The 27,898-nt window shown below is 31.6% G+C and overlaps 2 long non-coding RNA genes across 2 annotated transcripts; one reads left to right on the top strand and one right to left on the bottom strand.

Annotated features, from left to right (window-relative positions):
• The first annotated feature begins 18,121 nt into the window (after window positions 1-18,121).
• LOC136091527 (uncharacterized) lies at window positions 18,122-18,781 on the top strand. The gene is made up of 3 exons (XR_010644050.1): window positions 18,122-18,252; window positions 18,355-18,411; window positions 18,536-18,781. It is a non-coding gene; the product is annotated as an uncharacterized LOC136091527 (long non-coding RNA).
• A 5,501-nt stretch (window positions 18,782-24,282) lies between these two features.
• On the bottom strand, window positions 24,283-27,398 carry LOC136092206 (uncharacterized). Its single transcript, XR_010644269.1, has 4 exons — window positions 25,943-27,398; window positions 25,690-25,820; window positions 25,406-25,604; window positions 24,283-25,301 (listed from the first exon to the last, which is right to left on the bottom strand). It is a non-coding gene; the product is annotated as an uncharacterized LOC136092206 (long non-coding RNA).
• Window positions 27,399-27,898: the final 500 nt, after the last annotated feature.

Here is a 27,898-nt window from a genome sequence, read left to right as displayed (position 1 = left end):
GTGTCAATGAACAAATAAGCAATAAATATGCTCATTGTATTTTGATCTATTGAAATTAAATGAAATCAATTATAACAGCAATCTAAAAAAATTATATATATATATATATATATATATATATATATATATATATATATATATATATATATATATATATATATATACAGTATTGGACAAAACATTTGCAACCAACATCGAACAATGCTAAAAAGTGTTCCTAATTTTACATGTCTTAAAAACGAAACGAACTATACTACCACAGCAAACAGTTCAGGAGGCTGGAGTCATAGCATGCCATGACATGAGCAATCAGCTGATAGGTGACAGCACACAGGCAGAATTTCGTTGAAAGTGCCATTTGCAGCGGACAAAACAAGTGCAACTTTTTTGGTTTGTTTCATTTTTTTAAGTCTGGTCCGTGTCAACGTAACGGAAGTTTTTTATTAATTAAAGGAAGTATCCAGAAGTTTCCAGAAGTTTCCAGAAGCATGCAGAAGCTTCCAGAAGCTTCCAGAAGAAGCATCTGGAAGCATACTGTAGCATCCAGAAATATCCAGAAACATTCAGAAGCATCCAGACGCATCCAGAAGCTTCCAGAAGCATCGAAAAGAAGCATCTAGAATCTTCCAGAACAGGTTCACACAAGTTCATTTTACTATATAAGAGACATGTTAATCGACATGTAATTCAGTCAGTATATGGAAGTCAATCAGTCAGTATTATCAAGACAGTTTATCGAAGTGAGTTTTATCAAAGTTCTTTATCGAAGAACATCAATGCAAGAAATGAAATACAACAAGTGTTTCATTACATCAATACAGTCCACATCCAACCAAGACGTTGTGTTCCACAGAGCATTATTGTATCATCACAAGGTAAATGTAACACGGTAAGCCTTGAGAAGCGTGATTATTTATTTTTATTATTTTTATGACTTCAAGTGCAAAAATGCCTGCCGACAGTCTCGGATTGGAACTAAGAAAGAAAATTATTGGCGATTACGTAAGTGGAATGTCACAAAAAAGTATTTGTGATAAATATCGCGTGAAAAAATGGACCGTATAAAGACTATGTTCCAAATATCGTTCTACGGGGAAGTTGGCAGAAGATAACAAAGGTGGAAGACCGCGTTCCACCACTTCTAGAGAGGATTCTATGATCGTCAGATCCGTCAAGAAGGATCCCTGGATATCATCAGTCCAAATACAAAAGCAATTAGAGCTGCCTGTATCGGACCAAACAATCAGACGACGTGCTGTTGAAGCCGGATTGTTTTCTCGACGCCCTGCAAAGAAACCGCTGATTTCACTAAAAAAACAGAAGAAAAGACTCCTGTTTGCTACATCTCATATTGACTGGAATGAGCAGAAATGGCGAACTGTCCTGTTCAGTGATGAATCGAAGTTTAACATCATTGGGAGCGATGGCATTTGCCGTGTACGTCGACCGGCCGGAAAACGCCTCGATTTACGTTACTGCCATAAGACCGTGAAGCATGGTGGAGGCAATGTAATGGTCTGGGGTGTTTTTCTGCTAACGGTCTAGGTCCAATACATTGAAACGATGGAATAATGGACCGTTTCATGTATAAAAATATCCTGAAAGATGTTATGTGACCTCATGCTGAATGGAATATAAAATGGGTTTTTCAGCAAGACAACGATCCGAAACACACTGCAAAAGTAGTCAATCAATGGTTTCAAGACAACCACCTATCTGTGATGGATTGGCCGCCTCAATCTCCGGATCTCAACCTTATCGAGAACCTGTGGGAGATCGTCAACCGCAGAATTAATCGTGAAGGTGTTCGTAATAAGGATCAACTGTTTGAACAAATCCAAAAGGTCTCGGCAGCGATTGCACAAAGTTTCATTGATCACCTGATCGAATCTATGCCTCGAAGATGCAAGGCTGTGATCAACAACAAAGTATTCGCCACGAAATATTGATAGCGAAATACAGCTTGGTCAACATTTTGTCGAGTTGCACTTGTTTTGTCTAGAAGGAAATCAACTTTTTTTAATACTTTTGATTAATTTATTAATTTTCGTGTACAAATAATGAACTTTGTGATGAATAAAACTTGAAGAACTTTGTCTCTAAACAGTTACATAGTTATTTCTCTAAATTGAAAAAATGCAGCACTTTCATATAAAGAAACTAAATTAGCAGTATTTGGTTGCACTCGTTTTGTCCGATACTGTATATATTGAACATATATATATATAAATATATATATTTATTGAATATATATATATACAGTACTGGTCATAAGTTTAGAGTTACACCTTTTTTTTAGTTTTTTGCAGATTATAAAGCCATAACCCCAGTGCAGCAAAATAACATATTACTGAAACATGCAAAATATATTGCTATAACATTTTAGTACCAAAATGAATATTAAAATATTAATAATGAGTAGGTCCACCTTTATTTTTAATTACTTTAGCCAACCGGGCATAGTTTCAACAAGCCTCTTGCAATCAACAGCAGTAATACTTGTCCAAGCGGCAGAAATAAAGTCCCAAAGTTCATGTTTATTACTAGCACGTTTGCCTTCACAGCGGCAATCAATTTCATCCCACAAATTTTCTATGGGGTTCAAATCTAGTGACTGGGGTGGCCAGTGCAAGACTTGAACACCATTAGCAGCTAGAAAATCTTTAGCCAATTTGGAAGTGTGCTTAGGATCATTGTCTTGCTGAAAGATCCATGGAAAAGTTGCAGGAAACAATGCTGTTGCTGAAGGTAGCAAATGCTTTCGCAAAATCTCTCTATACATGGCACCATTGATGATTCCTTCCACCTGACGCAACTGGCCCGGCCTAAAAGATGACATAAACTCCACACCATGATGCTACCACCACCATGCTTTACAGTTCCCTGCAAACATTCCGGTTTATATGATTCATTTTGACGACGCCAAACGAAAATACGACGAGAATCATTACCAGCTAAATTAAATTTGAACTCATCAGACCACAACACCGTTTGCCAATCAGTAACACTAAAATGCAAAAATTCGTGTGCAAATTTGAGACGCTTCTGCTGATTAATTTTGGAGATAAAAGGCTTTTTAATAGCAACACGACCATTCAAACCTTGTTTATTCAAACGACGACGAACAGATTTTGGAGATATTAAAGGTCCACCAACATCATGCCACTGTTGAGACAAAATTTTGGAAGAAAGGCGACAATTTGTTAGGGCCAGACGTTTTAAGGTTCTATCTTGACGTAAAGTTGACATTCTAGGACGGCCACATCTGGGTTTGTCCGTGAATGTACTTGATTCCAAATGTTTCTTATATGCATTTTGTACAGCATTGCGACATTTTTTCAATTTTTTGGCTATATCATTTAGGCTTAAGCCACTAATTTCCTTCAAAGCCATCACCTGGGCCCGAACAGTTGAATCAAGGCTTTTAGCTTTGCCCATTTCAGAAAATATTTTCACTTAAACTCTAAAATAAAAACGAAAATAACATTAAATACATTATCTAACTAGTGTACACATTCCAAAAAGTAGCATAAATAACAACTGAATTAACCAAAACATTGATACCAATACATCATAACGTTACCAAAATATGTTAAAATGTTCAAAAATTGGCTATAATATTAAAGAACTCATTAAAATCAATATTTATACTTGGTTTAATACACAATTATTCATGAATATCAATAGATTCGTACATTGTCAAATTACTATATGCATTGTTATGCTTATAATGTTAACCTCACCATACTCATGTCACAAAATGATGAAAAAAACAGATGGCTCTAAACTTAAGACCAGTACTGTATAAATACATATATATAATATATATATATATATATATATATATATATATATATATATATATATATATATATATATATATATATATATATATATATATACATGGCCTACTATATAACACGGCCGGATTTGTTGCCTTGAACGTAAAAAATTAGTGGGCCGAAAAAACACGAGTTTGAAGTTTACAATGAACCGATTTAACAATCTTAAATTAAACTTTTTTTAATTCAAGTAATACTTTATTTTGCAATGCCAAAAAAGTGTTGTGTTGTTGGTTGTAGAAGTAATTATAAGCGAAAGATTGAAGAATGTTCCATTAACAGCAACCACGTAACATACAAAACTGTGTTTAGTTTTCCTGATAGCAATCAGTTAGATCTTCGAAATTGTTGGATTAAGTTTGTCAACCGAGCTGATTGGAGCCCCACAGAAAACTCAGTTATATGTATCAATCATTTTGAAGATAAATATTTGAAAAGAGGTAAACGTATAACATTGAATTATTGCGAAAATCCTATACCAACAATTATTACCAACCAAAACATCCTATCAAAGCCATCTTTAATTCAATCAACCTCAGCTTTACGTAAGCCCCCTGCAGTTCGTATATATTCTCATTCTTTTCTCGATGAAAGATACGATTTTAGAAAACATGATACAATTAAAAGCATTATAGATCTTAATGAAAGTTTTTGTCCAGCAGGATTTTCATTTAAACTAGTAGATAACCGTGTGTTATTTCTTCGAATTTATTTCGACGACGGGGATGTTACTCCTAACATTGAGAGTATTACTATTGATAAAGACTTACATGTAAAGCTACATATGAAAGGTATCCCAGTTCTATTGCCTAAATGGTTTAGAGAAGGCAGTGTTTGTAAATTGACCAGTGCCAGTATGCTTGTTAATTTTGTTTCTTATATGCATGAAGTTGCAAAGAACGTATCAAAAAGTGTATTATCAGATTTATATAAATTATCTCTTTATAAACCACAAGGACGTCCAATCTACACAAATGAAATCATTAGATTTTCTCTAATGCACAGATATACATCAAAACAGGCTTATACTTTGCTATTAGAAGAGTTTCCACTTCCTTCGTTGTCTTATATAAAATCACTTTCAAAGGGTGGCATTGATCCATTATCAGGATTATTATTACTTTTGGAAAATGGTAGTATTAGTGCTGACTGTGTTGTTTTAATTGATGAGATGTATTTACAAAAAGGTGTCCAATATCATGGAGGAAGTTTAATTGGTGCTGATGATGATGGTAATTTCTATTCTGGTATAGTTGTGTTCATGGTGGTTAGCTTGAAAGAATCTATCCCCTTTGTAATTAAGGCCTGTCCAGAATTTCAAATTTCTGGTTCTATGATTAGTTCACATATAGAAGAAACGTTAGATACTTTATATAAAGCATCTTTTAATGTACGAGCTATAATAACTGACAATCATGCAACAAATGTTTCAGCATTTAAAATTCTACGTTTAAAGTTTGGTGAACAAGATAATGAAATATATTTTACTTTTATGGGACACCGAGTTTACAATTTATATGACAGTGTTCATTTACTGAAAAACATTAGAAATAATTTATTAAATTCAAAACGGTTTGTATTTCCACCTTTTGATTTTATTGAGTTTGATGATATTATTCATGTTGAAGCTGGAGAAATTTCTTGGAGTTTATTGCATAATGTTTATGAGAAAGATGAATTGTTACCTGCTAACTTAAAAAAAGCTTTCAAATTGTCTGCCCAAACTTTACATCCAGGAAACAACAAACAAAGTGTTCCTTTAGCTTTAAATATTTTTGATGAAACCACCTCTGCTGCAATCATCAGCTATTTTCCAAACGAAACTGCAGCTGCTGGATTTCTAAGGCTTATTAATATTTGGTGGACTATTTCTAATTCAAAGGTAATGTTTAATACAAACAATAGGATTGGTAATGCAGCTATTCCAGGTGACAAAAAGTCACAATTTTTTCGAGTTTTTGCAACATGGATTAATGAATGGAAAAACTTGCAGTTTCAAAGATGTAATAAGTATACTTTATGTGCTCAAACAACTAATGCATTAATTACAACACTGAAGGGTACTGCAAGTCTGATTGAAGATTTATTTTCAGAAGGATATAAATATGTTTTAACTAGCAGGTTTCAAACTGATCCATTAGAAAGACATTTCAGTAAATATCGACAAATGAGCGGTGGAAGATTTTTAGTCAGTTTACGTGAAGTTCAAAGCTCTGAAAAGATATTATGCATGAAATCCTTAATTAAAGCCAATATCAATTGTTGGACGAGCAATCTTAAACTTGATACAAAAATTGACAAAAATGAACTTTTAATAAAATTGGAAAAATATAGCAATGAAATTCAAGAGAATGAGCTTTGTCATGACTCTTACGAAGTTGCAATCAATATATCTGGTTACATCACGAAAAAGATTGGGGATAAATATAACTGTTCTAACTGTCTGAAATCATTAAGTTTCAATAAAGTCTCAACAGAATATCTGGATATTCTTTCACGTGGTGGTTTAACAAAACCTTCCAAAGAATTAGCTAACTATGTTTGTAATGGGTTTATAATTCTGGACACTGTAAAGAAAATGTTATTAAAGTATTCCCATGATATAAAAAATTCATCCTTGCTAGCGCTAGAAAAATATCAACCAAGTGATAGTGATTTTATGTGTATAGAACATGAGGAATGGGGAAGGCATTTGGTAAACACAATTATTACCAACATATATTTTAACAATGAGCAACAAATTAAAAATGGAAACATTAGAAAAAATGAAGTTGCTGCCTTTAAAGTTCGACAAACCAAAAAAGACAAATGAATAAACCCATAACAACATAGTATATGTATATTGTTTTTTTGAGAAACAAAAGAAACTTGACTTGATTAATCTTTTTGTAATATATGTAAATGCTTTCAGTAAATGTGTACATTTAAAAATTATGCTAGTTTTACTAACATTTTTGTTAATTTTAGTTGTTTGAACCAATAATTTTAAGACTAAGATTTTGTAGATTAAAATTGATGGCTAAAATAGATAGTTCATTCGGCTTAATGCAATCATGATTTATTATTAGCTAACTGTTTTAGTGTTTGAAGGTTAAGAATTTTGGTAATAGTAATAATTATAGCTAAGAGCAAATTATTTAAATATTATTAATGTCTTTATAGAATTACCTTCAGGTTTTGATTCAAAAGCTAAAAACCTAAAATCGGCCCACTAATTTTTTGCGCTCAAGGCAACAAATCATAAAAAAATAAAACCTTAGCAGATGCTAATTTTGCAATGGACTTGATATACGGTTTCCAAGAAAGATCGGAAGTAAGAGTTAATCCTAGAAGATGAAGAGTGGATGACTCATCGAGTACATTACCATTCATAAATATAGGAAGATCTAAATTATTGCAATAAGCATTGGCTAAAAAAAAATTGAGTTTTATCTGTATGAAGTTCACCAGCCACTGTGAGCCCCTTGCTGTAACAGAAGTGAGATCTTTTTCAAGCTCAAATGCCCCATCCAAGCAATCAGAAAGTGTTGACTTCTTATCACAACAAGAACAAGTAGTATGATCAGTAAACAATGTTATCTTAGATGTGAGAATATCTGGAAGATAGTTAATGTAATTTAAAAAGAGTATGGAGCCAAGGATTGAACCTTTAGGAACCCCTGAAGTTACAGAATAAGAAGAAGAATGTTGCCCATCGAGGACAACTTTTATACTACGATTGGAAAGGAAGGATTCAATAATCTTAAAGTTTTTACCAGATACGCCATAAGAAGAAAGCTTATGGAAAAGACTAGCGTCCCAAACTTTATCAAAAGCTTTAGAAATGTCAAGAGCGATGGGCTTAACCTCTCCACCTTTATCTAATGCACAATAAAACCGGTTAATACTGTTAGCAAATCAGCTGTAGAACAAGAAGATCGAAACCCATATCGATAATCAGAAAGTAAGTTAATAGATTCAAGATGAGAGATTAAGTGTTTATTAATTAAAGATTCAAAAACCTTGCTTATGATAGGAAGAAGACTAATGGGAGAGTAGTTAGACGAATCATCGAATTTTATCGCTCTCCAGAATTTTTGAAAATAGAGATAACAAATGCCAGCAGGCTGGAAAACAAGACTTTGATAAGCACTTGTTAAATAGTTTTGAAATTATAGACGACAGCTCTGGAGAACACTTCTGCAAGACTATAACAGGTAAGTTGTCCGAAGCACAAGCTATAGAAGAGTCTAAGCAGGAAATCACTTATACAGATAGATACAGTAGCTGGAGTGATACGAATGTCAAGCAACGGATAAACCTGTTTGTTGGCAATATCAGATAGAACGCAAGTTGTGGAATCAAAAGATGATATTGATGAAAAGTTCTTAGCAAACGATTCAGCTCTGTCTTTAGGCGAGGTGACAAAGTCTGAACCATACAAGAGGGGTGGAATTAAAGATTTGCCCTTATTATTAATACTATTAAAGATTCTCCAGAAGTCACGAGAGCCTAATTTTTGGGATGAGATATGAGATTTCAAGACCTGAGAATAGCGGGCTTTGAGGTTAGACAAAACCTTTTTCAATGGTTTCTAGCAGTAATAAACAGACGTTTGTTTTCTGGAGAAAACAATGGAGGACCAATGGAGAACCATGGAGGAGAGTGAGGCTTGAACCGGAACCGACGAGAGGGAACAAAAGATCCCATGCCAGCCTGAACCCACGAATTTATGCAAGAAGCACATTTGATGAAAGAAAAAACAAAAGATTTCTACCCAAGGGCCATTACGGAGAAATTCACAGAAAGAATCGCAGTCAGCTTTAAGGTAGTTGTAAGAGGTATGATAATAGGGGGATTCAGGTGGTAAAGAAGAATGAGATATTAGTTTTAGAGAGATCAAACTGTGATCAGAAGCAACTAAGGGTGAATGTGGAGAAACTGAGCACTGAATAGGATCAGAAACAAGTCGAGTAGAGAAGGTAATTGAGAGGGCTTGGTCAATATGATCAGAAATAACATCAAAAAGAGTGCAGTCTTAAAATGAAGGAGGGCAATATAGAACAAACAGAAAGGCAATAGAGTGAAGTGGTGCTAAACGAAAGCACATGAAAGAATAGTCTGTGGATTTAAACCTAGTTTCCCGACAAATGGGTGAATTCTTACGAATGTAAATGCCCAGGCCAACCATGTGACTATTGGAGTCTTTACGAATTAAAGGAAGATAACTGTCAACACTAAGATCGCAAGATGAGACAGCTGAACTCAAATTAGTCTCACAAAGAGCAAGTAGGTCTGGTGAACTTTGCAAGAGATAAGACTCAACAGAAGAAAAGTTACTTCAAAGACCACGAATATTAGTGAATGATAGGTTTAGAGAACTTGGTGATGATGGTTTTTTGTGTTTTATAGTTTTCGGTACTTTATTCATTTTTAAATTTGTTGAAGAACTTGACTCAATGGATTGATAGTACTCAGAACACTGTTTAATAGCCCAAGCAATTGCCACATTACTATCAGTAAACCCTAAGCCATAACAAAGGGCTCCAAATGTGGCCTCGGCAATGCACACCAAAAGTACAAACAGGGACACCATCCATGCGCAACATGGCACTGTTAATACTTTGATATTTTTCAGCTGTTGATGGAATCAGCCTCTCTGAGAGCTAGCACAGAGTTCGAGAAACCTGACTACCAGCCGGCCTCAGAACCATAAAACTGAGTTTTAGAGCTGTACCCTATTAGGAGATAATAGTATGAGTTGCCTAGTCATAAAAACAGAAACACAAGCAAAACACATGCATTGAGCCAAGAAGATCCACCATTCAACATCCTAAACTGGAAACAATGTATTAAAAATACATCTGCGCTAGCCTAATAGATGAATATATATATATATATATATATATATATATATATATATATATATATATATATATATATATATATATATATATATATATATATATATAAATTATGTTAGTGTATTTTACAAATAGAGTGCTCAATGTTCTTAAAGAACAGAGCAATAATAAATTAGTAAAAACACTTATCTAACTTTTTTCTTCAACTTGAAGTTTCACCAATGCTGGATCATACACTTCCTGATGGTGAAAGTTGAAGAAAAAAGTTGTGGTGATCTTCAACTTTCAATCGTGAAAGTTGAGGAAAAAAGTCAGATAAGTGTTTTTTACTAATTTATATATATATATATATATATATATATATATATATATATATATATATATATATATATATATATATATATAACACAAACCTTACTTAAATATTTAACAAAAATAAACAAGCTCCCTGTTTTTTGGTGCTAATACAGTGAACGAAATTTTCTTAGCCGCACACAATTTTTATCAGATTTTTCATTATAGAGACTTAATTAAACGTTTTATTAAGAAATTTCTGTATGTGATATATTTATACCATTGTTTGTTAATTGATAATTAAAAGATAATTGATATCATTGTTTTTATAATTTCTTTATATAAAAAAATTTAGTTATTTGATTTATTTGAGTGCGAAATTTGTATAGACGCAGTTCTGTTTTATTAAATTTGAGATATAATTTTTAGTTTTGGTGTTGAAAAAATCAATTTAAATTGTAAGTAATTTCATAATTGACTTATAAAAATATTTTTCATAAATTTAAAATTCAATGTTTCATATTTTTAGTGAAATGACACATGGAAAATTTTTAAATGACCATGAAAAAGGTTTAATTAAAGCATATAAGGATTCCGGGTTATCTAATAGAGAAATTGGACGAAAAATTGGACGATCTGAAAAGGTGATTAGAAACTTTTTGAAACTTGGGTCAGTATATGGCGTCAATCAAAAAATACGTAAAAACTACAAGATAACGAAAAGGAACGTGGAACAAATTCGACAATTAGCGACAAAACAAAAGTTAACTGCGAGTCAAATCATATCAGAATTAAGTTTGACAATCACTCCTAGACGTGTTCAACAAATATTGTCAAGATCTGATAATATAAAATGGCGAAAACCACTAAAAAAACCATGTTTAAAGCAAATACACAAAGAAGCACGACTTGAATTCGCCAGAAAATATATGGATTTTGGAGAAAAGTGGAAATATGTCGTATTTTCTGACGAAAAGAAGTTTAATCTTGATGGACCAGATGGTTTTAGTTATTACTGGCATAATTTGCGAAAAAACAATGCACCTCGTTTGTCACGCAATTTTGGTGGTGGATCATCGATATGTTTTATATCAACAAAAATGAAATCCATTAATTATACAGATTTATTAGAAGATGTCTTAATCGATTTTTTGGAAAATAACTTGGAAGATCAAGTCATTTTCCAACAAGACAATGCACCCATTCATAAATCAAGAGAAACTATGGCATGGTTTGAATCCAAAAACATCAAAGTGATGAGATGGCCTGCATATAGTCCAGATCTCAATCCAATTGAGAACCTTTGGGGAATCTTGTCTCGAAAGGTTTATGAAAATGGACGACAATTTAGCAGCATTCAAGAGCTTCGAGGTGAAGTCAATAGGTGTTGGCAAGAAATTCAACCAATGACACTCCAATCGCTCATTAATTCAATGCCAAATAGAATTTTTGAAGTGATTAAGAACCACGGAGGACCCACCAAATATTAAAATTTAAAAAAAATATTTTTTTCCTTTTCATTATTTAATTTTTAAAAGTGCGTCTAACGAAAATTCGCATATGAAAAGTGCATTCCTTATTATTTTTTTTTTTTTTCTATTTTTAATGTGATATATTTTTATTATAAATACTTTACTAATAAAATACTTAATAACTAAGCTATACAATAAAAATCATATTTTCTTTTTTACCTAATAAATTTTCCTTAAAAATTAAAATTTCGAATAAAAATTGTGTGCGGCTAAGTAAATTTCGATCACTGTTTAGCTAAAAAAAATCTTGCTGTTTGTTAGTAAATAAACATTGAGTTTACATGATTCAGCTTGTGATATTAAAATATCTCAATAGGCTATTCACATTTTTAATCTCGCAAGCCTAATCAGATAAAATGAGTTTTAGTCAATAACAACGATTACTGTTTATAATAGTATTAAATAGCTTTCTTTTTTGTAAACACACAGACAAAACAGTAATTCATGTTACTAGCCAAAATGTAGCTAATTGGTATAGTTGTATTGTAAACAGTTATTGTCGTTATTTAAGCAGAAGTGTTATATTTGATATAAATTTTATAAATAAAATTTATATTAATAACGACAATAACTGTTTACAATACAACTATACAAATTAGCTACATTTTAGCTAGTAACATGAATTACTGTTTTGTTTGTGTGTTTACAAAAAAAAGCATAATCATATTGAAAAAATTCCTTCTTAAGTTTGCTCATTTAAGGACTTCTAAAACCCTTACTAGTGTTTTAGAACTATTAGAGCTGAATAGACTATATAGTAGGTACTTTAATAAAAAATTCAATATAATAATACAATTACAAAACTTATGCTGTTACATAGAGCTTAATGAGAGCTATCCAATGACGCCTAATTTGTCTGTCTATGTTAATTATGACGGAAGTTATGATTTTTTTTCCACGTGTAAAAGTGGTAATTTCTGCTATAGAAAATTAGGAAAAACCGTGACCAATATTTTGCGTTACTGGCACACAAAATGCATAAGTAAAAAACCGACTGAGATAATGTAATAAAATTTAAAACAGTGATTCATCATTATTAGATCCTTAATTTATTACATTTTTTATGGATCAAATAGCTTATTTTAATCTTATCAGATACAAAAAATAAAGTGGAGTGGGGGTGAATTTTGACGAGGGTGCAATTTAAAAATTAATATTTCACAAACTAAGTGCAAAGAAGACTAATTTGTCTAAGGTATATGACTCATTACATAAACTATATGTTTAAGGTACAAATTACTAGTCTGCTGAAAGGAGGCTCATATAAATATTAATTATCAATATAATATTGAAAATCTTTTAAAATGGAGTAAAATTGACAACAACATAAAGTTAAATACAATTTATCATAAAAAATGATACGTTCAAAAGAACAAAAAAATTAAAATGCATAACTAAAATAAAATACTATTGTAAACATTTGTCTAATATTTAAATACCGGTAACTAAATGTAGAACCTGAATCAATAGAAAACTAAATCACCAAGAGCAACGTCAGCCAAGAGGCTATCTACTGGTATTTTAAAGTCTTCTGCATCATCTTCTTCTTCATCTTCTTTCCAATATGCAATTCTAAAACTAACAACTTTTCCAGTAACAGGTTGTAACTTCATAACTATTCTTCCCTTATAAGCTACTTCATTACCCTCCTCATTCCATAAATGTTCAACTCCAAGCTCCTTCAATTTTAACTTGATCCTCGTTTAACATTTCTAATACTTTGACTCTTTGGTATTCTGAGAGCAAAGAGTGTGAAGCCGTAGAGCCTTATTATATGAGGACGAGCAGGAACAATGTTTACATATATACGTGGCGTTTTTTTTTAGATAATATATATATGCATGTAAAGATGGCTTACTTATAATATATATGTTTTTCATTACAAGTTCTGGTATTTATTAACGTTACAACAATGGCGCTGCGAGTAGGGTCAGATTTGACTTTAGATGACCCAGACAATGCGGAAGCATGGATTAGGTGCTTTTCAGCCTCCGCACGTTCCAAGAAATTAAAAGATGAGATAAACGATTGTTACGAGATAACAGACTTATTTCTGGCAAAAGCAGGCATTGAAGCAGTAAAAAAGATTTCCTTTATGGTATATCCAAAAGAGTTAGAAAATATGATATTCGATGATATTAAAACTGTTACTATGTCTCATTTGAGGCCTCAGAAACGACTAATTATTGTTAAAAGAGTTAGATTTTTAGCATCAAAACAACAAAACAATGAAAACATTGTATCGTATGCACAAAGATTACGCGAAGCTTCACGCTTTTGCAACTTTGAAAAATTGGGAAAAGATGGCCAAAGTGCGGAAGATGATTTAATTCAAATGAGATTGATTGATGGCCTCCAGTCTCCTGATCAGAGAATTAAAGCCCTAGAAATGTTACAAATTCGCCTAGACTAGGAGCATGTATTGATTTTATCAGACAACTGGAGCAAATATCATGTTTTAGTATACAAAACAACATTGGAAGCAACATAGACATATCTTTAGTTAATCATATTGATAAAAACAAAGAAACAACATTTAAATGCAAATATTGTGGCCTTCAGCACCCACCTAGGAAATGCCCAGCATTTTGGAAAAGTTGCACAAAATGCGGGAAGTTTAACCGTTTTAAAAACGTATGCAGAACAAACATTAAGTATGAAAAAACAGTAGAGGAAATAGAGAACGATGATACTAGTGTATACTCCATTAACATGAATGGTACAAATTCAGAGATTAATGTAAAAATAAACGATTATAATGTAAAAATGCAAGTTGACACCGGGAGTCAAGTCACAATCATTCCAAAGAATTTTTGGGAACTTATGTCTAAACCGAAGCTACAAAAATGCTATCTTCGTCTGAAACAGTTTGATGGTACAATCATAAAAGTCCTAGGCGAATTTGAAGCAACTTTGGAAACTGAATCAAAAATGAATATAGTACGAATTATCGTTGCAGACTGTAATAAAAATCATGGCCTAATTGGTATGGATGTATTAAATATCAATGCTACAAAATTAATTAATAGTATAGACCCTATTGTTCATGGGCGTTTAATTAATTACAGAGCAAATATTCTGTTAAAAAACGGCATACAACCAACTTATTTTGAATCGCGACCCCTCCCTATTCACATTAAACCACTAGTGATAGATAAACTGAATGAGATGATATAACAAGGTTTGCTCCAAAGGGTCCCTCCTGGTGGAAGCAAATGGGCATCACCACTTGTGGTTGTTAGAAAAACAGATGGAGACTTACGCATATGTGCAGACTACAAAATAGGGGTTAATCAAAAAATATACTCAGACTCATATCCTATCCCCAATATTGAGACTGTATTCCATAAAATGGCGGGAATTAAATATTTTGCTAAAATTGATCTAAAGGGAGCTTATCATCAAATTGAGTTGGACAAAGAGGCACAAGAAATAACTACAGTTAATACCCCTATCGGACTATTAAGATGGACATGTTTACCCTTTGGAATAAAAACAGCGAGTGCAATATTTCAGAGAGCGATAGAATCTGTTGTGGGTGATCTTATCCCTAATATGATTATATTCCAGGATGATATATGTGTCGGTGCGGAAAATGCTGAAGAACTTAAATCGAATTTAAATAAGATTTTGAGCAAATTGAAGAAATCTGGAATGAGCATAAATACAAGAAAATCAGTGAATGAAGCGAAATGTCTTTCATTTTAAGGATACGAACTGTCAGAAAAGGGAGTTACCCCAGATCGTAATGTAGTCAGCAAAATACTCGAAATAAAACCTAAGGATAAAAAGGAGCTTGAGTCGTTCATAGGACTAGTAAAGTTTTATGGTCGACATATACAAAAATATGCTAAAAAAATTTTACCTTTAAACAATTTAAGAAAGAAAGGGGTTATATTCGAATGGAAAAAAGAACATCAACATGCATTTGAATTGCTAAAAAGGAACCTTAGCGAAGAACCTGTAGTAAAGGTTTATGACATCAACCAAGATCTAGAATTGACAACCGATACCAGTGAAAAAGCTATATCTGGAATACTTTCACGAAATGGCCATCCTGTATTGTATCTCTCGCGAACTTTATCAGACGCTGAGACAAGATATTCTAATATTGAAAGAGAAGCTTTGGCTATTGTATGGTCTACTCACAGGGCAAGGCATTTTCTGTTGGGTAGAAAATTCAAACCAATATCCGATCACAGGCCGCTAGAATTTATATTTGATAGTAATAAAGAACTGCCCAAAGTCACATCCGCTAGAATTTTAAGATGGGCCATACAAATGATGGCATTCGATTACGAAATAAACTATAAGAAGGGAGAGAATATTCCTCATGCCGATGCCTTATCAAGATTGTCTTTTCTATCACAAGATGAAGAGAAGGATCAAGGGACATTTATACACTTAGTCGAGTTAGATATTGTTAACCTTGATCAAATAATGAAAGAAACGGAAAATGATAGAGTATTGATGGACATCAAAACCAGAATAAGCAAAAATAATTGGGGCAGATGCTCTGTAACAGAAAGATCTTATAAATCTATTAGGAATAAACTGACAATCGAAAAAGGAATCATATGTAATGGAGATCTCATTATACCTCCTCGAACAATGAGAAAGATGTTCATCAAATCGGTCCATGATGACATACGTTGTGGCACAATGCAAACGCGATGTAGATTAAAGTTGGAAGCCTGGTGGCCTGGCTACTCTCAAGATGTCGAAGAATATATAAAAAGATGTGAAAAATGTGCTGAAATAAAAGTGAAGAAGGAGAGGACATTACATACATGGCCAAATGAAAGTAAACCTTGGTGTAGAGTACATATGGATCATGCCCATATGCAGGGCATAGGACTGTTTTTAATTTTAGCAGATTCCTTTTCTGGATGGCCGGAAGTTATTAAGGTAAATAACCGTGAAGCTGCCACAGTGAAGGCAGTACTACAAAACGTCTTTTCGAGAAATGGAGTTCCGGAAGTTTTGGTGTCCGACAACGCTGCCGAATTTCATGATACCACCTTGCAGCAGTGGCTAAAGAAAATAGGTTGCTTGCCGTATAAAACCCCGCCGTACCACCCTCAATCTAATGGAGCGGCCGAAAGAATGGTAGAGACAGTAAAGATGGGGTTAAAAGCGTATTCACCAGATAAAGGTTCATTATGTGGATATTTAAGCAGAATGCTTTTAAGCTATAGGACAATACCCCATGCAGGGAGATCAAGAAGTCCTTCCGAGATGATGGGGAAACAGCTAAGATCTCCTCTCACTATGAGTTTTGAAAGTGGAACACCATCATGGTATCTTGTAACTAAGGAAGAACATATCCAGAATCGAAGAACTACACGGTCGACGAGGGGACGAAAGCCAATACGTTTTTCCGGTGTCGCGTTAAATAAGTAGCTCGTTAAATAAGTAGACAAACAGTTCTGCGCATGCGTAAAAACACTGAAACTTGTAAAATTGGGATCCTAAAACCCAGCGTTAAATAAGTAACATTGCTTATAAACAAAAAAGATGGCTGATCACGATTACTCTGTTGAAGATGTTAAAAATATCTTTATGATGAAACAATTAAGAAATGTATGAGTTTAAAACAGCGTAAATCATTTCTAAAATATTCTTAAAAATTTCAGTTTACTGGTATGTATTAATATTAAGAGTAATTTTGTATTTGAACTTTAACTTTTTTTAAAGATTTAGAATTTAATCTGTGATAAAATGTAAACATTGTATACAAATGTAAACGTTTGCGTATCATTTATATACGATTGTAAAAATTGCAGTTATAATTCTGCAAATAAATAATCTTCAAATGAACATATAAAAGAGTAATCGTTGCATGCACGTTTTGCATACACATGTCACATGTGTTTACCAATGTTTACATGTTAGCGATTCCACGGCTAAACAAAAAACATTTGACGTTTGACAAAAAACACGTAATTTTCATAAACTTTGCTCTGTTATATCTTTTTGTATGGTTAAGCCAGCGTCTTGAGGTTTTTTGCATCAGTTAGTGTTACTCAATTTCTTTCCAACCATATATAGAAAGTACTAAGCTTTGTATGGCTTCATTTATATATTACCCATATCTTGAGACCACTTTTCATAAAAAAACTTGCCGCGGGAACGTTTTTTTAAAACGAAGCTTTTGAAGGTAAGGATTCCTAAGATCTTAAACACATCTAATTTTTATGAAACTTTCCATATTTATTAAGAAAAGGACGGGGAATCTAATGGAATCTGGACGTTTTTTAACATTTATACAAAAAATTTTAGTTCTCAGCGTTTAAAAACTTCAAGGTTGATTTATATAAAAAAAAAAGTGTTTTTGAAAAACGTCCAGGTGGAAATTGCAAGTTTAGCCTTTCCTCTATTTAAAACAAGTATTTACTTAAGTTTACCTAAAGAATTGGTACTTAGGATTTGCATATATAAATTATGTGTATATATATATGCTTTTGTTCGCGTATTTAATGACGTTATCTGTTTTGATTTTTGCGTTTGTTTTGGTTAGATTATGAAAATTAAATTGAAAGTGAAAGTATAATTCTTAAAATTTTAATCAAATGAAAATACATCTTTTACTTTTTCCCAGGTAAAAGGTCTGCATTCTTAAAGAAAGTTAAAATCTTGATTTTTACTATTTTAACTACAGGTTGCTCTTATTTAAACTGTTTTTTTCAAAACAAAAACCTAAAAATAGTATTCAACAAAAGCTTATGAAAATGGAGTTGTGTAAGAAATTCTTTATATCTTTTTATATTTATTTGCCTCTATTTGTTTGTTGATTAAATACTATGAACTCTTGTAATAATTATTTTAATTCCTTTTTTTTAGGTGTTGACATTAACAATAGTCTCACCAAAATGGTTGCTCCATCTATAAGTCAAGAAAGTAAGTCAAAATTATAAATTAGGAATACTGTAGCACAAATTTTTTTCATTTTATTAATTCAATTTATTGAAACCAAAATAATTCACCCCTTATTTTTCTTTATGTCACTTAAATTTAATTTTAGTATCTGACACTGTTATGGATTATCTTAATATTAATGGAGGCATTGTATCCCTCAAAAATCCAGATTTGGTTTTAACCAATCGCCATTTTTTACAAATTTGTAAAGAAAAAGATAAATTTAACTTGACATGGCCAAATCTTTCAGTATTTTTTACATCCTTGTTTAAATACCCTATATCTAGAGTTATGCTGATCAAGTGCCTTCAAAAGTCAAAAGATTTTATTGCAAAAGTAAATCGTGCCAAAAATTTTGGTTTAAGAAAGTATTTTTTAAGCTCTGTTTTATCTTTTATTGGTGCTTTTCCGGATGTTGTTGGTTTGTCACCTTCTGATGCTTGTTCTACCCCAACTTCTATCCACAATAGTGAAATTGTTCCAAATCAAATTACTGTTTCTGTATCTTCTTATTTGAACTTGCAAATTGCTAATGATGATTTTTTGTGTTCTGTTACCCCAAACTCTATTGTATACACCCCTTTAGGAAATGATTCTGAAAATTTTCTTCTTGAAGCGCAAGTTAATGAAGTGAATCTGCCAGTTTCCAATTCAGATAAAAAAACTACCTATATTATCAGGTGATTTGGCCTATCAAATAAAAAAATACAAACAGAGAATTAATTATCTTAAATTACAAAATAGACAAATTAATAAAAGATGTAATGAATATAAAAGAAAATATCAAGCAATCTTGTCAAAATATAATGTCAGAAATGTCAACAAAAGAGAAGTTAGAAAGGATTGTAGGATTAACCAATTGTTGCAAAAAAATTTTAGATTAGAAAAAGAAATTGATATGGCTAGAAAACTAAGTAAATAAGTGAAAACCATCAGTCTGTAAAATAGATGATTCTGGTTAATCTTGTCAGATGAATAAAAATGGGACCATTATGAAAAATTTCGAATCAAATTTAATAACGGTTGAAAAATATCAAATATATTCAAAGTCGGTATGCCCAGTTGGTTTGTGTAGCCCTTTTGCAGTAATTTACTGACCGGTCTGTAAATTATACAATGATTTCAAAATGATGTACTATTTGGATTTCATGGTTCCTTTATGCACATTTGTATAGTGTTATTATAATATAACCCCAAATTTTATTTTCTAAAACTAAGTAAATAAGTGAAAACCCTCAGTCTGTAAAATAGATGATTCTGGTAAATCTCGTCAGTTGAACAAAAAAATTTTGGGGTATTTTATTTTCTTATAGTTGTTGGATCACAATTGAAAATTTAAAGTCAAATGTAATAATGGTTTAAAAGTTATTTTAAAGTTAATATGACACCAAAACTAAGTAAATAAGTAAAAACCCTCAGTCTGTAAAATAGACAAATCTGGACAATCCCGACTGAATTAAATAAAAATATTTTGGTATTTTATTTTCTTATAGTTGGTGAATCATTATGGAAAATTTCAAGTCAGATGTAATAACGGTTCAAGAGTTATTCAAGAGTCAATATGACACCAAAACTAAGTAAATAAGTAAAAACCCTTAGTCTGTAAAATAGACAATTCTGGACAATCCCAATAGAATTAAAAAAATTTTTTTTTGGTATTTTATTTTCTTATAGTTGTTGAATCACTATGGAAAATTTCAAGTCAAATGTAATAACGGTTAAAAAGTTATTCGAAATTCAATATGATCCAAAAATACTCTCTTTTTCGGTGCCATTACACTGCAAATTTTCCATACTTAAGCCCTATACCTTTCATCAAAAAATCATCAATTTTTGCACTACAAAAAATTCAATAACTTTGGATCCGCTTAACTTCAAAGGTCGAATGACCCCTCATTTTTTAAATCAGGTCAAGCTCTATACGATGATATAAATTATATATGTTTTTTTAGATTATAAAAAAATCGTCTGGAATGGCTATACATGTGTTGTAAACGATTGCATATAATTTATATACCATTCTAAACATTACAGAAATAGTTCTGCAATGAATAATATTGCATAAACTTATACAAGTACTCAAAAGTAACCATTGCATACACCTTTGGTATACAAATGTAAACATTGCAAACAAAATTCTGCAAACTAGTCTTCAAATGAACATTAGTTTTAAAATAGTTTGATGAAAGTGTGGAAACACTTGTTTTTTATTTTTTTCTCTTAGGTGGAAGGCTGTACTATGTAACTGCTTTTAATAAGCTGCAAGTTCTTTTAACAGATGAAGAAAAAAAACATGCTTTTAGAGGTCTGCACGACTCTAATCATGGAGCTCAATTTGGCCTTAATAACACAAGAATTAAGCTAAAAAGTGTATTTTATTAGCTAGGTAACAGGGTTAAATATTTCAATTGGATATATTTTTTATCAAATTTTCTCATATAATAATTGTCTTCTTTGCATTATAAATGATTTTCAACATGGTTCATTTTCTAACTTAATGTAATTGTAATTATAATAATAATTTTTTCCAGCACAAAATGCTTATCATATTATCATATAGTTTGCATAATGTTATCTAGGTATGGTTAGTGATATTACTAAATGGGTGAAAGAATGCGACAAGTGCCAGAGCATGGAGAAGATTAAAACTTGTGCTCCAGTACTGAAACCAATTAAGGTCATCTAATTGTGGGAGTTTTTAGGTATAGACCTCATTGGTCCCTTTCCACTTACAACACAAAGTAATAAATACATTTTAACTGTTATTGACCTTTGGAGTAAGCATGTCGAAGTATTTTCAATACCAGAAAAATCTGCTTTTTTTGTTTCTAAGTGTCTTGTTACTTTGTTTTATCAATTTGGCCCTTCAAAAAAAGTACTATCAGACCGAGGTAGAGAATTTTTAAATAGCTTGAATGAATTTTTATTTTTTCAATATTTAGGCATTTAATAACATCTGCTTATCATCCACAAACAAATGGACAAGATGAGAGAACAAATCAAATTATTAAGCAAGATCTTTCAAAAGTAGCTAAAGAATCCCAAGATAATTGGGATACTATATTAGAACCAGTATTATTGGTCTCCATACATGTGTACAATCTTCAACTTAGTTCACTCCATTTTTAATGTTTGGCAGGGAGGCAACACTTTTTCCATCTTTAGCTCTTAATGGTAATGATCCTGATTTTAATGATGATAATACTGACATTGCAGAAAGTAATGCAACTGAATCACAGATTCAAGAAATAATGGATTCCCGTATTGCAAAAATACAAAAGTACCATGATAAAAAACATTTAAACGGTTTCAAGTCATTTAACTTTAAAATAGGTGGCAAGGGTTTAGTGAAAAATTACAAAAAGATAGGTTGCAAAGGTAACCGTATGGAGCATGATTGGCTCGGACCTGCTATAATTACCGACTTTAAGCCAGCTGGAGCTGTTGTGTCCCTTAATGGTAAAGTTTGGAAATCAGCTGTAGCTATCCCCAATATGAAGCCTTACTTGGAAGAAAATCTAAGTTTTATCTCTTCAAATATTTTGAAAGTACATAATTATTGTTTGGAAATCACTGACCAAATGCATATAAACAAAAAACCATGTGATAAAAATACAAAATCTACTTCCACGGCATTAAAGATTACATCCACATTAATGTATGATTTAGAAAGAAATAAAATAAAAGTTATTGAAGTGAAAGCTTTTCCTACGTCTTCTAGCAATTATAATACTAATAAAAACTATAGTAATAGTAACTATATTTATAGTAACAAAATTTTAGCAGTTAAAGAAGAGAAGCCAGTTGATAGTGTTGTAGAAAGTGTTAAATCTGATAGTATAATTAAAAAAAGTGAATGTAGAAGTTCGAAAGTTTTCTTAAGTTTTTTGTGCAGTTACTATTGCCAGTAATTTTTATTCAAAATTGTCAACACAGTCTAAAGAAAAAGCCTTAGATATTTTAAGAAATCCATCTGGCTGGCTTGAGTAAGTTTTCCTTGATAGATACAGCACAATGTTTGCTTTTATATCAGTTTCCTAAAATATCTGGGTTTCGAAGTTCGTGTATTTTTAGTTGCTTTAATTCAGGGGGTTTTTCAGAAAATTACAGTTTTATACAGATAATCAATGTTAGAAAATCACATTAGGTGCTTTTAAGTAATGTGTCCTTTGATGTTGTTTCCCATTTGAAGTGAGATCAGTTCTACAAATTCACTTTTTATTTGTTCACATAAAGATGATATACCATTGATAGTGCACAGAGTTGCACGTTCATCCTTGAATTGTCAAACAAGCAGTCCTTTAATTGTCGAAGTAATGGATTGTCAAACGCAACCAAATGGAAATGATTGTGGTCATAAAAGGTCTGCCTTTTCTATTGATTGCAATCGTTTTTGTAAGTGCAGACAAAATGATAATAATTGATCGTCATTCAAGTTTTTCTGGATATGGATTATAATTCCTGTTACATCATTAGTGTTTATGTATCTTGTTGTTCCTGCGGTTTTTTTAGTTTTTGTGACATAATACACATAAAAAAGTTTTTTTGTTTTCTATCGTCGGTTTGTTTATGTATCTTATGTTTTAGTTAATAATTTAGTTTAATTTAGTTATTTAGTATATTTAAAATTTTAGTTAATAAGTTGGTCATTTATTTTATGTTTGTATATGTCTTATAGTCGTTTAAAGTTATATAAATGGTTAATTTAGGTCAACTATTGCTTCTTCTTTATTTCGTTATTGGCATAATGATTTGTTTTTCTTACTTTGTAGTTTATTTTTTAATCTTATCAGTTATTTATTATATCAATTAGGATTATTGATATATAGTTAATAGCTATTGTTATTAAACTCTTTACTTACAAGCGTTTGTTTTTGTAGCAGTAACCTATAAGTTCTTCTACTACGACAAGAGTAATATTTAAAAATATGGGTATTTTATTTTTAATTTTAATGAGATATTTGATCAATTTATTATAGAATATTGTAATAGTTTAGACTATTCTGGCTTGTAAATGGCGTGGCTGTTTTAGCATTTTTAACATTCATACATTTCAAAGATTCAAATTTTTCTGGTACAAATTTAGAGTTCATTTTGTAAATAAATTCATTAACATATATTGATCAATGCAGTTGTTAAATACTTTTCTGGCACAAAAGCAGGTATTTATTATTTAAATTTTTTTCACTGCATTTTTATTATGCAATTTATGTTATACTATATTTCTATATTATATAGGCTTGTAATTACATGGGGTAAATCGAATTTCTTCCGAAAATGTCCAAGTTTCAACCAAGTTAAATTTTTTCAAAAGGACACAGAAACCATGTTATTTTATTTTGTTATTTATATTGTGTAAGAATTTTTTGATCTTATTTACAAAATAAAGCTTTAGTTTAGCATGAAGTGTGTCGTTATTTTAATATAACATAACACCGCTAAAATCATTATTCAACAGTAGTGCAATAGTGGTGTAGTGGTAGAACGCTCGCCTCTTAATCAAGAAGTTCCAAGTTCCACGTAGTACCACGCTCAACTTGTTTCTCCACAAAACAGCCTTGCCCGTCATGGTTTGTGTTTCGGTGTTATAGAGTTCAGAGAGGGTTGTAACCTCAACTTAAGTTGCCTCCTCGACTGTAGTGGCTTTCTCGGCCTTGGAAAGGTAAATTAACACACACAAAAAGCTAGACACTAATTAATAAATCCTCTTCTTTTCTTCTGTGAAAATATCAGAATACTTTTCTTACTATTTATGTGCGTACGATCAAGTAACAATTACTTTTAATCGAAAAATTTAATTGTTAGTGGGAACTTTTTTTTAATTAAACATTAAATTTAAAATAAATACAGTTGTTAAATAGATAATTTAACGTGAAACATTTTGCTAAAATGCGCAGTTAAATTATTTAGTAATTACAGTTAATTTGCTCGTGAGATGACTATTTTATTTGATATCATTAAAGTATGTCTTTTATTGTAGTATACTTATCCAGTATGCAGTTATCCAGTGACCTAAGAAAAGAAAAAAGCTTTTCTTAAAAATACATGTCTTGCCATACTATACTAAAAAGATATAAATTTCGACTAGAATATACTTCGTGAGTTAAATATTAAAAGTAGTAAACTGTCACTATAAAAATGCCGGGAAATAACAATTCGCTTGACTAAAAGTTCGTCGTTTAACGTATGTTTTTTTAAATTTGTTTGTCTGGGTTAACAAAAAATGCCTCGACTGTTCAATTTGTCTACTTATTTAACGGTCTACTTATTTAACGTGACACCGGGATCTCTAGCTAATCTATTTCTCTGTTCCATTTCTCTCTTCTGACCTTTTTCTTTTAACCGTAACTTTGCTAACTCTTCTCCTCTTAACCTTCTCTCTTTACTTTGTTTTTTTGAAATTGCACCCCTAGATATACAAAATTTAACTATTTATTCTTGCTCTTTTTTTGTATTATTACACAGCCAGTCCAGAGATTTGTTCACCTTAATCTTTGTCTTGCCATCTAAAAATGAAATTTCAGCATTGAGCACCCTGTGAGTAAAGTCTATCATGCCAAGGGTTTTCTCAGCCCAAATATTATTAGAAGGGGCACTAACTGCCTTATCTTGCATGAACTGGGTCAGTGTAGAGAGTTCACCAGTCAAGTACCTTGACAGCTGCCTTTTTAAAACTGTCACTGTAGCATTAGCTATCATTTTTAAAACAGAAAGCAATTCTTCCAAATACTTCCCTTCAATAATTCGTAATCAACCAATGTCTCATCAGAAATCAGTGGGCGACCAAATGTATCTAACTGTGACGACAATAGAAATTCCGGCTCATCACAAAGTATTTCCACAACCTTAATTGCAGACTTGAGATACTCAGCCTAAAAAGAAGTTATTTTTTATTAGAAGTTATTTTTTTAGATCATAAATTAATACATGCACTAAATGTTTAAATTACATTGTAAGAATAAAAAAAATTGCATACCATTTCAAAATGGTTTCTTTGTTTTTCCTCTGCATAAAAAAGGGCCATCCAAGGTCCAGTTAAGAAATCGCCCCAGAGTCCAAGGGCTTGTAGATGGATCATTATCTCCTCATTCTTGAAATCTCTTAGTAGAGATTTCCTCAGTAAAGTCGTGTTGTTGCAGTACTTCTCAAGATAGTTGACTAGTATTTGTCTGTGCCTAAAAACAGAATAAAACAAATTATGCATTTGCTATTGGAAAATCAAGTGCATGGACTAGATAGTTGAATACCAATTGTCAGTACCTGTATACAATGCCAGCTGAACAAAACAGTATGTGCAATCTGTTGCCAGCATACCTTGGAAAAGTACTGCAAGATAATCCACTTTGCTTGTGAAAGGATTTAAATCCATGCGGATCTCCTTGGCCTTGTATCTGAAATACAATAATGCAGACTTAAAATATAGCAAGCAAATAAACTCTGATTTTATAAAAAAAAGTAACAATATGCAGTTTGTTTACATTATTTGGATCAAATACATAATTCAAACATTGACCTTAACTTTGAAATGCTGTACAAAAGATTTGCAGCTCTGCAATCTGACCCGTTTTTTCCTTACATCAGCAATCTCTAATTTATAATATGCTGCATATGTTGGCTAAATCCTCAATGGTATCAATAATGTGTTTTACATAGTCCCCTGCCTTGCCTCCAGGTAATTCAGTGATGCTGGCTGTAAGGATTTGTTGCTCAGTAGCAAAATGAATTTGATTTATGTGACTGCCCTTAATTGTTGTTGCATCATATGCTAATATCACAACATCAGCATTTATTATTGTTTCTGCCACTTGTAGCAGAGCAATTACTCCCGTTTCTCTGGACATCTGCGCAATCGTTGACAGATTGGGGAGATCTTGAGGCTTCAAATTCAGGTTACCAAGACTTGCACACGACATGATCACTTTAGGTATGGCATCTACAGGCACGTTGCTTTCAAGACAATGGTAAACAACCAGACGCAATGAGGCATTGAAACTTTTCTTTTCTTTTGTAAAAATTTAACCCTTTTCAATTTGATTGGTGTCGCAGTTTAGCTGGTCTATGGTAATACCATTTTCTTTCAATGCTAAGTCTTGAGCTCTACGTTTTTTTTCTAAATCTAAAATAGTAAATTCTAATGTCAATAATAATCTTCTTCATACAACTTTTATTTTCTTTAACCAAACTTTTGCATTTGAGGTTCAACTTTTTCAAAGATTTTGTTAAAGATATAACATCAGCTTCATATTTTTGGGCCTTCAACTGATATTTCGAGATCCGAGGTTCTTTTAACTTGTTGGTTCACTCTCTTAACTTAAAAAATCTTACTGATTGTTGTTTTCTCTTTTTTTACTGTTTTGATCACTGTCTTAAGCTTTTTGTTTTGAGTAAGTAGGGCTTTATTATAAAGTTTCCTTTTTTCACAGGAATGACATTCTCTTTTAATCCTTGTCTTTAATAGAGACACAGAAGGAGGTGTCTTTGGTTGAACAGGGAGAAGTGATGTCCTGGCTAGTGGAAACTTGAAGTCTTCACTTAAAAAAACAACTATCCTATCCCAGCTATAATGTATCTGTCTTTTAAAAAACTGGATTTTTTCGTTAACTCTCAGAATTGATAGTGTTAATGATGAAACTTTACATTCATTTTTATTAAATTGCTGAATTAAATATTTAGCTGTTTCTGTAGCATTTCTGTTCTGTTGTAAAAAAAAATTGTACACAAAACCATTTGAAAGTAGTTTATACTTGTGGGAACCAAGAAGATCTTCAAAGTCTTTTGCCTTTTTAATTATTTTCTCCATGTCACAAAAACAAGTTATTGTAAAAAACTGACATAAAAAAAAGTGATTTATATATTTAGTAATTAACAAAGCAACTTAATAAAAACAAAGAAAAACTACTAAGTATTAATTTTTAAATAAATCTTTAAATTAGCAACTAATCTACGATAAATAAGAAATAGCTATTTCAATTATATTATTATTGATTTATTAATTATTATGCCATTTAAGCTAAGCACAATTTACTACACTTTATTATCATTATAACTAAGTAAAAAAAATGTCAAATTTTATGCAATTAGAATTTAACCATATTTTGAAAAAATAACAATAGTAGTTTAAGAAACTTGTGTTTAAAACAGTTATTCTAAATTGTATTGTGCAACACCACAAATGCCCATTATCGGTATTAATAACCGGTTACTTGGGGGAAAGTTCGTTGGGAAGCTTTTATTTTTAAAATTGGGTAATTTATTTACATAAAAAATACATAAAAGTAAATTAGATACATACATCCTTATGCAAATTTAATAAAAAAAATGACTATCTAGCACAAAAAGCAAAAAATTTCGAAAATAAAAACTTACCTTGTTTTGAAAATCAAATTTTTTGGCGGACGTGTAAACGGCGCACCCTCCTAAGTTTAAAACACGTTTTGTCGAAAATTACATTTTACTGACCTATTAAAAT

The sequence above is a fragment of the Hydra vulgaris genome, chromosome 15 (genome assembly GCF_038396675.1).
Source record: "Hydra vulgaris chromosome 15, alternate assembly HydraT2T_AEP".
Taxonomy (NCBI): domain Eukaryota; kingdom Metazoa; phylum Cnidaria; class Hydrozoa; order Anthoathecata; family Hydridae; genus Hydra; species Hydra vulgaris.
The sequence above is the reverse complement of the archived record's forward strand: the minus strand, read 5'-3'. Positions and strand labels throughout refer to the sequence as shown.